The sequence below is a fragment of the Gavialis gangeticus genome, unplaced genomic scaffold (assembly GCF_001723915.1).
Source record: "Gavialis gangeticus isolate Ggan-Ray unplaced genomic scaffold, GavGan_comp1, whole genome shotgun sequence".
NCBI classification, from domain to species: domain Eukaryota; kingdom Metazoa; phylum Chordata; order Crocodylia; family Gavialidae; genus Gavialis; species Gavialis gangeticus.
Window position 1 is genome coordinate 178,312,535 of NW_017729022.1, and position 13,719 is coordinate 178,326,253.

General features: G+C 42.7%; 1 long non-coding RNA gene across 2 annotated transcripts in view; it reads right to left on the minus strand.

Annotated features, from left to right (window-relative positions):
- The window catches only part of LOC109296929, a 70,008-nt gene that overhangs the window by 11,842 nt on the left and 44,447 nt on the right, over positions 1 to 13,719 (minus strand). Inside the window, exon 4 of one of the 2 annotated variants that reach the window (XR_002097105.1) lies at positions 762 to 871. The exons of the other annotated variant lie outside the window; for it this stretch is intronic. This is a non-coding gene — a long non-coding RNA (uncharacterized LOC109296929). Of the gene's footprint in view, positions 1 to 761; positions 872 to 13,719 lie in introns of those variants that run through there. 2 annotated transcript variants of the gene reach the window in all.

Genomic DNA, 13,719 nt, shown 5'->3' on the forward strand with positions numbered 1-13,719 from the left:
GCCCACGGTCAAAAATCACTCCCATCTTTTCTTGGTTCATTGTCTATTGACATAAACAATTCATACTTCCAAGCTATAAACTTTCCTGTGTTTTCAGTACTGAATTTAAGATACTAAAGAGAATGTGTATTGTGCAGTCCTTAAACTGATTTCATCACTGTGTCAAAGAGGAGGTCAGGTAATGTAGATTCAGAAAGGAGCTGATTCTCTGTAAGAATTGGACCATTCTCTGTAGCCACGAGTAATGTTCACACAAGGTACCAACAGAAGAGTTAAAAAAAAAAGGAAAAGAAGGGAGAGCAAACTTAAGCTGTTTTTCAAGGTTGATAGGGTAATGTACTCTTCAATATACATGTATTGCCACTGAGGACATGTTATGATTAAATGAAGTAAAGAAAAAGTAGAGGGGAAAAAAAGCAGAGTTTTGACCCTAGAGTCACCTTGTCTCTTGTGACATCACCCCAACTCTTTCTTCCTCAATGATGCCAATCTCTTCTGTGAATTTAACAGTTTCTGGGCAAAAAAAAATCCCTCTAAACTGTTTTTGAATTGAGAATTCTCAGCTAAATGAAAATCTTTACAGAAAGTATCTTTATATAATGAAAACCTGAAAACTGAAAACATTCTGGTTTTCAACCAAAAATATTTCAGTTGTCAGCAAGAAGCATAGTGCTTCCACAGAACATTTTGATAAAAACTATGTTACTGTTGGTACTTTCCAATTGTAAGAGAGAGGGAAACATTTTAAAACCAACTCTCTCTTGTCTCCATGCCTTCTTCCACACTGCCCAGGGCAACTGGAAATACTTTCCTGATACATAAAGACTCTCCTCTTTAAATCCATCTTCTAAACTCACCTCTGTTATAACACCTGTAACAAATGAGTTGCAAAGCTTAGGGCAGATGGGAATAGTTAACACTTAATTTATCAATGTATAAAGCCACCACCAGGCTTTCTAGGCCATTTTGCCAGCATTCACACAATTCTCAGTTTCAGTCAGGACCTTAGATTGTATGCTCTTCAGGGTAAAGGCTATGTTCATTTAGATCTTGGCACAAATCAGCATCTTGAGTTTGGCTGGCATCCATGGGCATTGATTCTAATAATAATAAGATGATGATGATGATGATGGTAGTGGTAGTGATGATAACAGTTATAAGAACACCAAAACTAAAAAGGAATGCTTGAGAAAAGTGATCCAGAGTATTATAGTACCAAACTGGATTCTAGAAATAGTGGAAAAGTCAGACATAAGAACAAAATGCCCCCCCCCCATCTGCTTCATAGCCTGCTGAGCAAAAAGTGTGCGCACCACTGTTCTAATGTAAAGTGTGTAAGTAGGTCTGGGAGTATAGACTGGAACCCAGTATTCCCCCAACCTCTTCAGCTCTTTCAAAGTACTTTCATCACTAGGCTTACAGAGTCACATTCCTACTTGCTTACTTACTCTTCCCAGCCCAAACCACAGCTAGTGATGTGCAACAAATCAACTTCCAAGCTAGACTGATGGGTTGGGTCACACCATAGCTCCATCTTGCCCACACAGTGGCAGAGAGTGGATGCTGAAAGAGTGAGTGAACTGGGTATAACCAAGGTCTTTTCTACCATTCCTCTCTAACTTGCAGCCTCCAGCATTGAGGGCCTATAACCTTCTGCACATTTTTACACATGTTGTGGGACATGGCACTGGGAGCTTTAATTAGCGAGCCATGCTAATTAAAATTGCCCGCATGTCATGTGTATCAGTGTCCCCACACTAAAAAAATGGTGGCAGGGTGCTTTGAACTGAAGCTCATTGAATGTGTTTTATTTCAAAGCATCCTACCACCATTTTTTCAGCCCAGAGATGCACTCGGATGCTGATACATGCGACGCGGAAGGCTACGGGAGTGCATCAATTTCCGTGCTCCAGCAGACTTGATTGATTAATTAATTGAGTCTGTTCTGACACACTGGATTCTCAGAGTGTCAAAGAAGGCTCTGTGCAGGTGTATAGGAGCCCCATGAATAAGAAGATGTACCCCTAACTCCTATGCTCAATAGCTACTGATGTACCTTTCCTCCAAAAATTGTGTCCAATACCTTTTTCAGTCTGGCTAAACTGTCAGCTTCCATAACATCTTGTGGCAAGGAGTTCCACACTTTAATTACACATTGTATGAAAAAGCACTTTCTTTTCTTAGTTTTAAACTTCCTATCTATAGTTTAAGTACAAGAAAGGAAACTACAGGTAATCCACCTCAACTGAGAAAAGTTCCCAACAGTCTTTTTTCTATTAATTTTTTTTTAATTTTATATTTATTTTCCATTTTGCAAAATTTGTATGCTTTCCCAAATTAGAGAGTTACTAGAAAGCTGACATAATTAAAGGAAACTTTAGGGAAACATCCTCTAAAATATGAATTTCTTTCCATTCATTGTATTCAGTGGTAAAAAAAAAAAGGAAAAACTGTGAGAGGGGGAATGTGGAAGAGTAAACAGTGATGCGGCAAAAAGAGCGAGAGAACGCCGCTTCCGGAGCTATTACCATATTAGGATAGAAGCTCTGGGAGAAGAAAAAAAAAGAGGAGAAGGCAGTCTCAGAAAGGGAGGGAAAAAAGAGTGTCTGAAGGAGAAAGTGAGGGAGAAAGAAGATCTCCAGGAGATAAGACACTTACCTCAGGATTTTTCTCACCGCTGGAGAGAGCGGAGCTCTGAGAAAGAGGGGCAGATCCCTAAAGAGGCACCGGAGGTGTGGCTGGCAGCCGCGCTGAAAAGTAAACAAACAAACAAAAAAAGAAAACAGTGAATTGACTCACTCCCACAAGCTTAGTGAAAACAACTGAGTGCTGACCACGAGGATTCAAGGCTTCAGGCACTCACCAGATGAAAGGTACACACTCAGGATAGCAAAAGTAAAGAGAGAGAAATAACAAGGCTTGAAGAGAAAAGCCTGCTCTAAAAAAGGAAAAAAAAAGGAAATGAATGGACAAACCAGAGTTAAAGGGACTTTGTTTACTAACACCAAGTTCAGTCCAACCAAACTGATAAAGGTTAAATAAGAACAGTATGTAGATAGAATTACAAAGTTGATATAATTGTTATAAAAAAAAAAGAGAAAAAAGGACACTCCTGTTTAAAGATAATGAAAGTTTGTATAGTGTTATAAGGAATAATAAAGATAAAGACTAGTGTTAAGCTGCATCTGATTGTGAACATATATATCGGCGAGTGTGTGGGAATAATTGAGTGAAGTTTTCCTCTGTGATACCGAGATTCCTAATAGAGACACCCAAAGAGCAAAATAAAACAACAAATAGATATATATAACAACCCCCCTATCAAGTGACATCATAAAGCAGAACATATAATAACATCTAAGACGTGGCAGCCGGGAAAGTCGGGGTACTTACAGCTCTTTGGGACATTATAAAAGGATACAGAGAGGCAAGGTCCACCATCAGAGGGAACAAAAATATTTTGGTTTTCAAAAATTAATCAAAATGAAACTTTCAAACTTTCAAAACTTTCAAGTTTTGTTTCCTTGAAATACCTCATGTGAGAGATGTGATTTTCTCTTTTAAAGAAAAAAAAGGGCCTTTTTAGTTAGCTGTGCTCAAAACATAGCTGAGTAAAAAAAAGCCAGGAAGAACAAATGAAGAGAGGCAGCCAAATGTAGACTTGAAGAAGTTGCAACAGAGGAACATAATTTAATTAATGCATTGATGCAATGTTGCTGTTATTATAGAAACTCCAGTGTGGGGTATCACAAGGAAATGAGGACAGGAATGCTAGAGTAGCTTGCACTAAACCATGTGATATTGAAGCAGATGGCAATACTGTTCAAATTTTTTTCAAGGCAGCTAAACTTGGAAAAGGCTGAAAAGTTTTCAAACAAGGTTTTATGGTCTGATGAAACACAAATGTACATTTTTCATTCTAAAGGGAAAGTTTATATATGGAGGAGGGGAAAAAGAAGCAGCCCTAAGTAAAAATGTCTGGTTCCTCCTATTAAGCATGGTGAAGGAAGTGTTGTAGTGTGGGGAGCATATTTCTTCCGAAGTTGTCGGCAAGCTGTGTTTTAATAATGGCATAATAGATAGTGCATGAAGGGATATTAGCCGCAAAAATTATCCCATTGGGAAGGAAGCTTGGAAGGGTTTTCATTTTTAAACTTGACACCAACCCTTGGAACCCAAAGCACATCTGTACAAACCTTTCTGAAAAAACAAAAGATCAAGAGCAAAAGCTCATGTTTACTCAACTGAGCCATGCAAAGGAGTGTGGGCAGAGAAGGATGGGTGTTAATTGCATGGTAGTTTTCAAAGCCATCCTGCTTTTTGCAAGGCAGCCAGGGAGGCACATCACAGTGCTGCTCTGAAAAGGAGATTTGAAGTGAATTGAACAAAGCAGCAGCTTACCAAATCTAGAGTGGTACATATCCTGACAGCCCCTGACCTATGTCAAGGAGTAACAAGTGGCCAGACCTACAGTCCAGCAGTCCCTGGCTTCTACAACGGACCTCTGGCATCATCGTATATGTTGGCTAGAACAGTCCTGAAATTGTTCTGTCTTACTGTAGGGGGATGAAATTGTCCCAGCATACAAAGGGATTCTCAAGGATTTAAAGTGGATTAGAGCCACCTTTACTTTTCAGGTCTTGTGTCAAGTACAGTTAATTTAATCCTGATTTTTTTTTAAATAAAAAAGAAAGTGGTTTGTAATAAAAGCTGATGAAGGCACACAAAGCACAAAATAAAATGACCAGACAGAAATTCCAATATTTAGATGTGTTTTATTGTAATCATTATAGGTAACCACAATATGAGGTGCCTCATTATATGATGCCTTTAAAACTGACTTCTTGTCAGGTCCTGTGGTGGTATTCTGAGTCTCATGCTGTGTAGTGTTTTTCTTATGGACTTGGATCCTAGAGTCATGTCATTAGGTAAGAATCCCTGCTTTTATTAAAGAGAAACAAGGATTTTTGGGGATGGTATGTTTTATTGGACCAAGTATGATTCAAAATTGTAGCTGAGAAAAGATTGAACCCCATAAAAGCTGATAGATTAGAGAGGGAGCAAAAGGAACCCAAGTTTTCTCTATTGCAACTCATTTTTTCATTATTTTCAGTAATAATACCACTGCAATGAAATTATTTAAAATTATACCCAGATATGCCACTCTGGGCATGTGCAGACATTTCCATGACCCAGTCTATGATTATGTGGCTTATATTAAGCTGCATGATCATAGATTGGGTCCCCACTTATACAGATGTTCACCAGTGCCAGAAACCATGCCAGGAACTCAGTCTAAATAAGTTGGGGTGGGTGTAGATGCGGGCAGGATTGTGAGGATCTAGTAGGTCCACAGGGTGAGATTTCAGGGGCTGGTGGGTCCATGGAGGGGGACTGGGTCCATGATGGTGTTCTCATTCCAGGAGCGAGGGGAGTAGAGGGCTAGAAATGGCCCAGTCATGGTTGGGAGAGGTAGGAAAAGTGCAGCCCTGGGGCTAAGGCGAGTGGCTTTGCTTTCCCAGCCCTGAGGCTGTTTTCTGAACATGTATACATGTTCTGTTAGATTGGACTGAGGTTCATTTGATCTACATAGTGCACCTCCTTGGCTAGGGACAGACATTCAAAAAACCTGAGCCTGAATTGATTCAAATTTTGCAGGTTAGTCTAACCTGGCTAGGCTGAACTGTTTTTAACTGGACAGACATTCACCCTGGACTGAGAAAATTCAGGCACATGCCTGCAGTGGCTCAGGCTAGAAGCCGAGGGGGACACAAGAGCAGCCTTCTTTTCCCTTATACCATGCTTAGACACCTCTCAGTATTAGCTAGCATACTACCTGCCTAGGGTCCGTGGGGCTTGGGTCTGTGCTGTGGGAGATGGGAGGAAGGAAAGGATTCGTGCTTAAGCAGCGAGCAGTGAGGGGGGGCAGGGGAGTAGGGTAGGGGGAAGCCAGGTAGACGTTGCTGTGCCTGTAGTCCCTTCTGGAGCTGCAGCCAGGGAGCAGAGGGGAGGGGCCAGCCTGCTGTGGAGCAGAGCCCTGCCCAGCCCAGATAGCATGCCAGGATCCTGGGGGAGTCTGGTTTAACTTAAACCAGCAAGGGGTCTGGGACAGACATTGCATAAACCGGTTGGACCCAAATGATTTAAGTCTGATACTACATTCAACCAGGTTTATCTCAAATTGGTTTCAGCCAATCCCAAACTGGTTTATGTGCACTGAACATCTGTTCTGTTACAGGTTTAAACCAGTTTCTGATCACTTAAACTGGTTTATGTGTAATGTCTGTCCCTAGCCCTCAGGTGAGCTAAGTTAGATTGGGCTGGCCATTTTTTGTCTGATCTACTCTCCCTGAATGTATGTACAGTTTGGCATTTAGATTGGTCTAACCCCAGCTAAGTCAATCCAAGTTTAATGTCTGCACATACCCTCAATACAAAAAACTGGAGCACAGAGAACAATATAGCAAACAAAGAGAATTTTTTTTCATTTTCCACCTACAAACTTCCAGAGACAAGAGTCTGCAAAAGCCTTGGTTTCTGGGAAAGTAAGAGGAGCTACTGTTGTGCTGATTTTACCTCACAAACTCACATTCAGCACACCTGTCATAACAAGCTAGTGCTAACAAATTAAAGCTCTGGTGGAAGAGCTGCTCCTTCTTACCTATATATACAGCACCTGGTATAACAAACGCCTGATCCGGATGGCATGGGTACTACAACAAGCTATATGTTAGAGAGAAGAAACACTGTACTGTAAGGGTTAAAATATCATATTAAAGCAATTAAGTAAATAAAAAAAAAGGTTAGAACGTCTCACCCGGTAAGGTATAAAGGATAAAGAAAACCAGATCTCTTTTTAGATACTGTTTCTACATACAGTGGTAACAGTGCTGCTTAAAAATAAAGAAAGTATTTAAAGACAGGCAAAAAAAAAAGATCTAAAGCATTTGGTTGGCATTGATAACAATCTTTTCAAAAGCTCTGGAACATTTAAAGAGAATTATAAAGGATTTTGTTGGAATCAAAGGGACAGTGGTTTCCATAGCTGGATCTGTATTTGGGTATCTACAAATTGATTACATCAGAATGAGCAGAATAGCCTTGATCATGCAAAACTTTAAAATTAGAAGAAAAGGGTTTTCCTGTTTGAACTCTTTTCTTCTCACTCACATGTCTTACTTCCTTCATTCTTCTGCCTACTTGATGGTAAAGTAACATTTATTTTGGCACAGAAAGTTACAGAATGCTTTGAAACATGCTCAGAGTAGAACAGCTTCAGTATACGATGCGAAGGACAGGGTGAGCAAACCTGGAAATACTTAGGTTTGCTCTGGGTCCAAATCGGGGAGGGGGGGGCAGGGGAGGGTTCACCCTAAATCAGCTTTTGTTTCTAAAAGGGAAGGCAATATCTTAATACTTGACTGTAATATCCTTTGTGATATGAACATTTCTATTGGCTTGCCTTCCCCACCAATCATCCACTCCTGCTCTCATGCCAAGACTGTAACTATAAAAGAGACTATAAAACCCATTGAGAATGGTATTTTCAAAAGCATTTAGCAGCTGTTTAACCACTCCCATTGCAGTCAATGGGAATTTTACCGCTAACTTCAGCCAAAGCTGAGCTAGGTCCTTTAATAGAGGGCTCAGGACACCCAAGTTCCATTTCCAGTCAGACATTGTGTGTGACCCAGGGCAAGTTGCCTAATACATCATACCTATACACGTGCTGGCCATCTGCTCCAATGTGTGCTAATTAGCAGGTGTCAGAGTGGACTCGATTAATCGAGTCTGCTGGAGCTGTTAATTAACATGATCCAGCACCCTCTGTGTCACATCTATTCAGCTTCCCCGCACTTCAAAATAGCAGCAGGGGTGCTTGAACTAACACTCATCGAATGAGCGTTAGTTCAAGCACCACAGATGCCATTTTGAAACACAGGATGCTGAATACACATGACACTGTGGGCACTTCAATAGGTTTATACAGAAGTTGATTTTTTTGCCATTTAAAGTGCTTTATTGCTGTGACTTAACAGAAATGCATGGCTTTACAGCACTTTAAAAATGGGTACAATGCTTTACATTAACCCTCATTAAATGTGGCATTAAATTTGAAGCTCTATATTTTACAGCACTTTAGCAATCTACAGTGCTTTAAATAATTTCTGTACACTGGTCAAATTCCTGACCAGTGGAGAAGCCCCAGGAGGCTGTGGAGTACCCCCTGTCTCCTACCCTGGAAAGTGCAGGGAGGCTTAGAAGCCCCCCAACCAAACACTGCACTTTTGTCATGTTTAAGACTGTAACTTTATAGTGCTATAAAAGTGCTCTAAATCTGAGCACTGTAAAACATGCATGCAGCACTTCACTCCAGGAGCTGCTCTAATTAAAGTGTCTGCCCCTCCACCCTGGAGCATATGTATAGATGCCCCATGTGCCTAAGTTCTCTGCCTGTAAAATGGCGAATAATATCTCCTTCCTCAAAGGAGGTGGCTGATGGTGGCACTGTAAGTAACTAAATCAGTAGAACGATAAGCATGTGTTTTACAATCTGAATGTATAGAAATGTATAGAAATTTTAGAGACTAACAGTGGGTGACAAAAGAGTTGGGATGAACATAAAATGAACTTTCCATAAACAATCAAAACAATCCATAGTGTCTTATTTACTGAACAATCCTTCAAAATCCTAAGCCTCCTAGCTCCCAGGTTAGTAAGTGGAAGTATTTCCATTGACTTTGGTGGTAACAGAAGACCTAAAATTGTAATCTGTTTGGACCCATTTTATGTACGGTTATCTATCACAGTATAGAACTCATAGGTTATGGTGCTTTATCATTTAAAAATGCCATAATCCAAAAGTATTAATTACATTCCATTGCATCAATTCTAAAAGGATAAAAATATTCCCTTCTGTAGAACAGGTAGGAAATTCATGTTTATTTTTGGCTCACATACCTAGGATTGGCTAAGTGCTAGACTTACTGCAATAGCTATACAGGGATTTATTTTCTATTTTTTGCTGCAATTCAGTTAGGTGGTACACAATGACTAACACTGCATACAAGCATTAAGTTTCTACTGGTGGACCTTTAGTAAGTGTACAAGTGGTCAAACAGTTTGTACCAGACCAATTATGCTGGGTCTGTTAGAAACTTCTACCACTTCAAATAAGGTAGAAATGACATCTGATCGAGTTTCTACCAAAGAAGCAAATACTTGTACACTTACTTCTCCAATAGAAGCCTCTGTACTATCTTCTGGCATCCCAGTGTGCATTGCTTTGGCCAGACAGTCTGTGACTTAGCCAGACTGCTCCAACAAAGCAAACACCTCTCACATCAGCTTCAAGGGCCCTCTACATTAGGGGTGTGCAAAGCAGGCCCTATTTGATTTGGATTCAGATTCGGCCCGAATCAGGGACTGTGATTCCATTCGTTGATTCGGATCACGGTCCCCAATTCAATTCAGCCAAATCTGAATCTGAAGATTTGATTCTGATTTGGAGAATCAGCGATTTGGACATAGACCTGGCTTTAAATATTTTTTCTACATACCGCAAGGTACCAGCACGGCTTGTGAATGTTGCAATGCTGGGGCAGATGGAGTGTCCCACAGGAGTACAGGGGGCCTTCCATGTGCTCGGTGGTGAATCCAGAAGTCCTTCTACTCCGCTTCTGAGTCTGCTGGGGAGCACATGGGGAACGCCTCTGTGTCCCCCCAGCTCAGCGATCAGCCAGAGGGGGACCCCAGGTACCTCCCCCAAGACCCAGGAGGCACCAGTCACTGAGTTGGGAGTTGCAGGGGGCCCCCCGTGTGCTCTCCGGCAGACCCAGAAGTGGGCCAGAAGTCCTTTTTGTCCACTTCTGGACCTGCTGCTGAGCAGGCTGGGGAGCCCCCTGCTCTTCTGTGGGATTCTCCATGCGCCCCAGCATCACAGCATTCACAAGCCGCCTGCTACCTAGAGGTATGTAGAAAAAATATTTAAAGCTGTGTCTATGTCCAAATCACCGGATCTTTCTAAACCTCTCTGAATCGATTCAGAGGGTTCCGATTAGATTCAGAGAGATTAACGGGTCCTCTGATTCAATTCAGAGATTCGGACACCAAATCAGACCAAATCTCCACTGAATCGAATCAGGGACCGAAGCTTCACACAGCCCTATTCTTCAAGGCCTCCTAGGCAGGGCTATGCAGCTAACAATGCCTCCCCCGGCACAAACTGGAGCAGACAGGAGAATCTCACCTACCACCTCGGGGCCCCTGACCTGCCAACACTACCCCCAGACATGGTCTGACCCACTTCTGACCCCATCATTCCCACAGCTCCCTGTGGGAGCAGACACAGACTAGACCAGACCACCCCTAATCTATGGCCCCCATGGACATGCCCCCTGGGCCTTGTTCCCTGACAGCTGGGAGGGAAGGAGAGGATATTATGAGGAGGGGAGATATGGTTCTGTGGGGTGGCCTGCCAGTCAGCCTTGACCTGTGTCTTCAGCTGCTGTCAGCTATCTTTCAGTAGACAAGGGAGCCTACCAACATGCTGGGATGCATGCACTGGGACCCCCCTGGCCAGATGTCGCTGGCAGAGCACCCAGTCAGGCCCTGTAATGCTTATACAGTGCTCTACCAGTAGGGTTTCCAACTGAACTGTTATACTTCCACTGGTTCATTTGAACACTTCCATGCACCCATAGAAATCATAACTCTGTAGTTTCCCAAGTCAGGATCCATGTGAAGTGTGCAGTCAAAAGCAGACCAGAGAACAAAAAACAGCCATGTGATTCTTGCTCCCTTCTTGCACTCTGGAGTCAAAAGGTAGTAAGTTATTTTATCCTTTTCAGGATGTAGTTGAGTCCCTCTTATGCACAAAGGCAGCTACATTGGTAATTGTGTATGGGGGGAAAAGATCCTCCCATTCAATTACCCTCACTACCCCTCCTCCAGAATCTTGGCGGATGAGCATATGATGAGTTCTTCCTTCCCCACTTCCCCTCTGCAGCTGGAGCAGGGCAAAACAGAGAAGCATCCAGTTAAGTCCCCTTTGCTCCCCTGCATAGTCCAGAAAGTATTGTGTCAACCTAGCCCTGCCCTATCAGCTTCAGCATATTCTGAATCTACTAAAGTTGCTCAAAGTCCACTATAGTTATCTCAGGGGAGACTTTAAAGAGATTTGCAAAAAGGGATCTAATTGTCCAAGTGGTTGCATTAGGTTCAAACCAGAGTAACTCAGTCAACTTTAACGGACTCACACCAGAAAAAGGTTTGTAGAGACACTCTGGCAAACCAGGTAATGGAAATAAGTCTGGAAAATGCTAAAGGTTTCACGGAACCAATCTTATATCAGATTCCCATTTAATCATCTGTATATCTACAGCACCCAGATAATGACCTTGGAAAATAGCTCACTGCTGCTGTAGCAGAAAGTACATATAAATATACTGTGCTTCAATAAATAATATAATTAAGAATGATCTTTCCCGTATCCTGAATTCAACATGAAAACCATATTAAACCAGGCCATATGCATTTCAGAGACAGTAATGGTACAAAGAAATATAGATGAATAGAGCAGACATCCAGATATGCAAAACTGCCGTCAGCTTGGGATATGTGCAAGAATTTCAAAGTGATGATTTTCATTAACAGTTTATTTGAATGTCCTTAAAAACCCTATTGGAAAATTGCACTTAAAGGTATTTGTGCTTGGAAAAGTAAAGCAGATAGCAGAAATTAATAGCATTATTTACAATGCTTCCAGACCAATCTTGCTCCCACTAAACCCAAGGGGACTATTTTCAGGGACTTCAGCTGAAACAGGTTCAGGCCCCAGCTCTATAGGACAGGATTACAGTGATCACTGTTGCTGCAGTAATGACTATAAATTGTTTCTGCTCAAAGAATATCTATGACTAGATTGTGATTTGCACAGATTTGTTACTCTATGAACAGATCGTGAACAGTTTCCTGCAAATTTTCAAGATTTCATCTTGAAATAACTGCAGCTTCCCCATAAAAAAGAGCCATCATCTGCCCTACAGGCAGTTGACCACCTCACACTTCAGGCAGTATGCCAATCCTCAACCATCCAGATCTGCTGCAGATGGAATTTAAGAACCATTGTGTAATCCTGGGACTTAGAGAAAAGATTCAGTCCCCAGTGACTGTGGAGGACCCATTACTCTCCCTTACCCTCCCTCCCCGCTATGCCCAAATGACCCTAAAGCTGGAAAGGTCCTAGGAAGAGGAGACAAAAGAAGGAGACAAAGCATTATGGAGAATGGCAGGCAGGGGAGGTAGGGATGTTCTGTGATTCCCTTTTAAGGGAGACGTGCATCTGCCAATATGACCCATCATCTTGGGAAGTGTGTTATCTGCCCAGGGTCAAAAACTGAGCTATCATGGAAAAGTTGCCACCATTCTGACTAATTCCCCATGCAGATGCCAATGATACTTCCAGGCATGACCCAAATCAGTTCAGAAGTGGCTCCAAGTCTCTGGGAACACAGGTGCAGGAGTTAGGAGCCTTGGTATTCCTCTTGTCAGTAGTCACAGTGAAAGATAAAGGCTCAGGCAGAGATGAATGGATGGATTCTGGAGATGAATGCATGGCTTTGAAAATGGTGCCATCAGGGATGCGGTTTCCTCAACCATAGGATAGTATTCTATGAAGTGTGAAGTGGTGGAGCCCATCTGACTAGAAAGGGCATCTTTGGACACTGTCTCACCTATTGAGGAGGATCCACAAGAGGAGGATGATAACCACCATCATGATGATGGTTATGAGAACAAGGATGACAATGTTGATGATAATATAGTTTTAGCACTGGCATGTCACCAGGGAGTGAAAAATGGCCACAAGTAAGACAGGAGTGAGAATGATAGATATCTAAAGTTCAGAACATTGGAGATACCTATTTACAAATGCCAAGAAATGGGAAAAGAAATAGGAAAAACTGGAGAGCTTAGTCTACAACCAAAGGTTTGACATAACAGAAGCTTGGTGGAATCCAGTGTGGGACTAGAATCCTGACATGAAAGAGTGTAACTCATTTAGGATGGGCAGGCAGAGGGAAAAAGGGAAGAGATGTTGGCACTGTATATCAGGAATGTGTATACTTGCTTTAAAGCCCATAAAGAGAGCACACGGGAGCCAGGAGCAGGAAGGAGAGGAGGGATTCAGGCACACGTGTGTCCCGCATGCACATGTACCCCCTTACCTGACCCAAGGCGGAGGCAGATGCAGCAGCAGCAGAGCCAGCAGTGGGGGCAGCATCAGCTGATCCCCCTAAGGTAAGCGGGCAGAGGGACTGGACACAGCTAAGCCAGATCCAAAGGGGAAGGGCCCCCAGATCCCTCTTAGCTGAGCCAGTAGGGAGCCACACTCCTGAGCCGCACTGCACAAACAAAGCACACAAACAGAGCACGCAAACAGAGTGTGCTGGCATTCATACTAGCGTTTGCATCAGTGGGTGAGCAGGAAGGGCCAGGAGGGAGACTCCTGCTAGGGCAGGGTGAAGGCACTGCACTAAGCTATAAATAAACAGCATCTCCTATGATGGTGTCAACATGGAGTGCTGCCAGGGCCCCTGCCTGGGGGGTGCAGCCTACCCGCAGCTTGTCTGAGGCCTCCACCCACCCCCTGGCCGGTGGGGGTTGTCCAGCAAGGCCCGAGGGGACAGGGATTGGGGACCCCCACACCTGTCCTGCAGG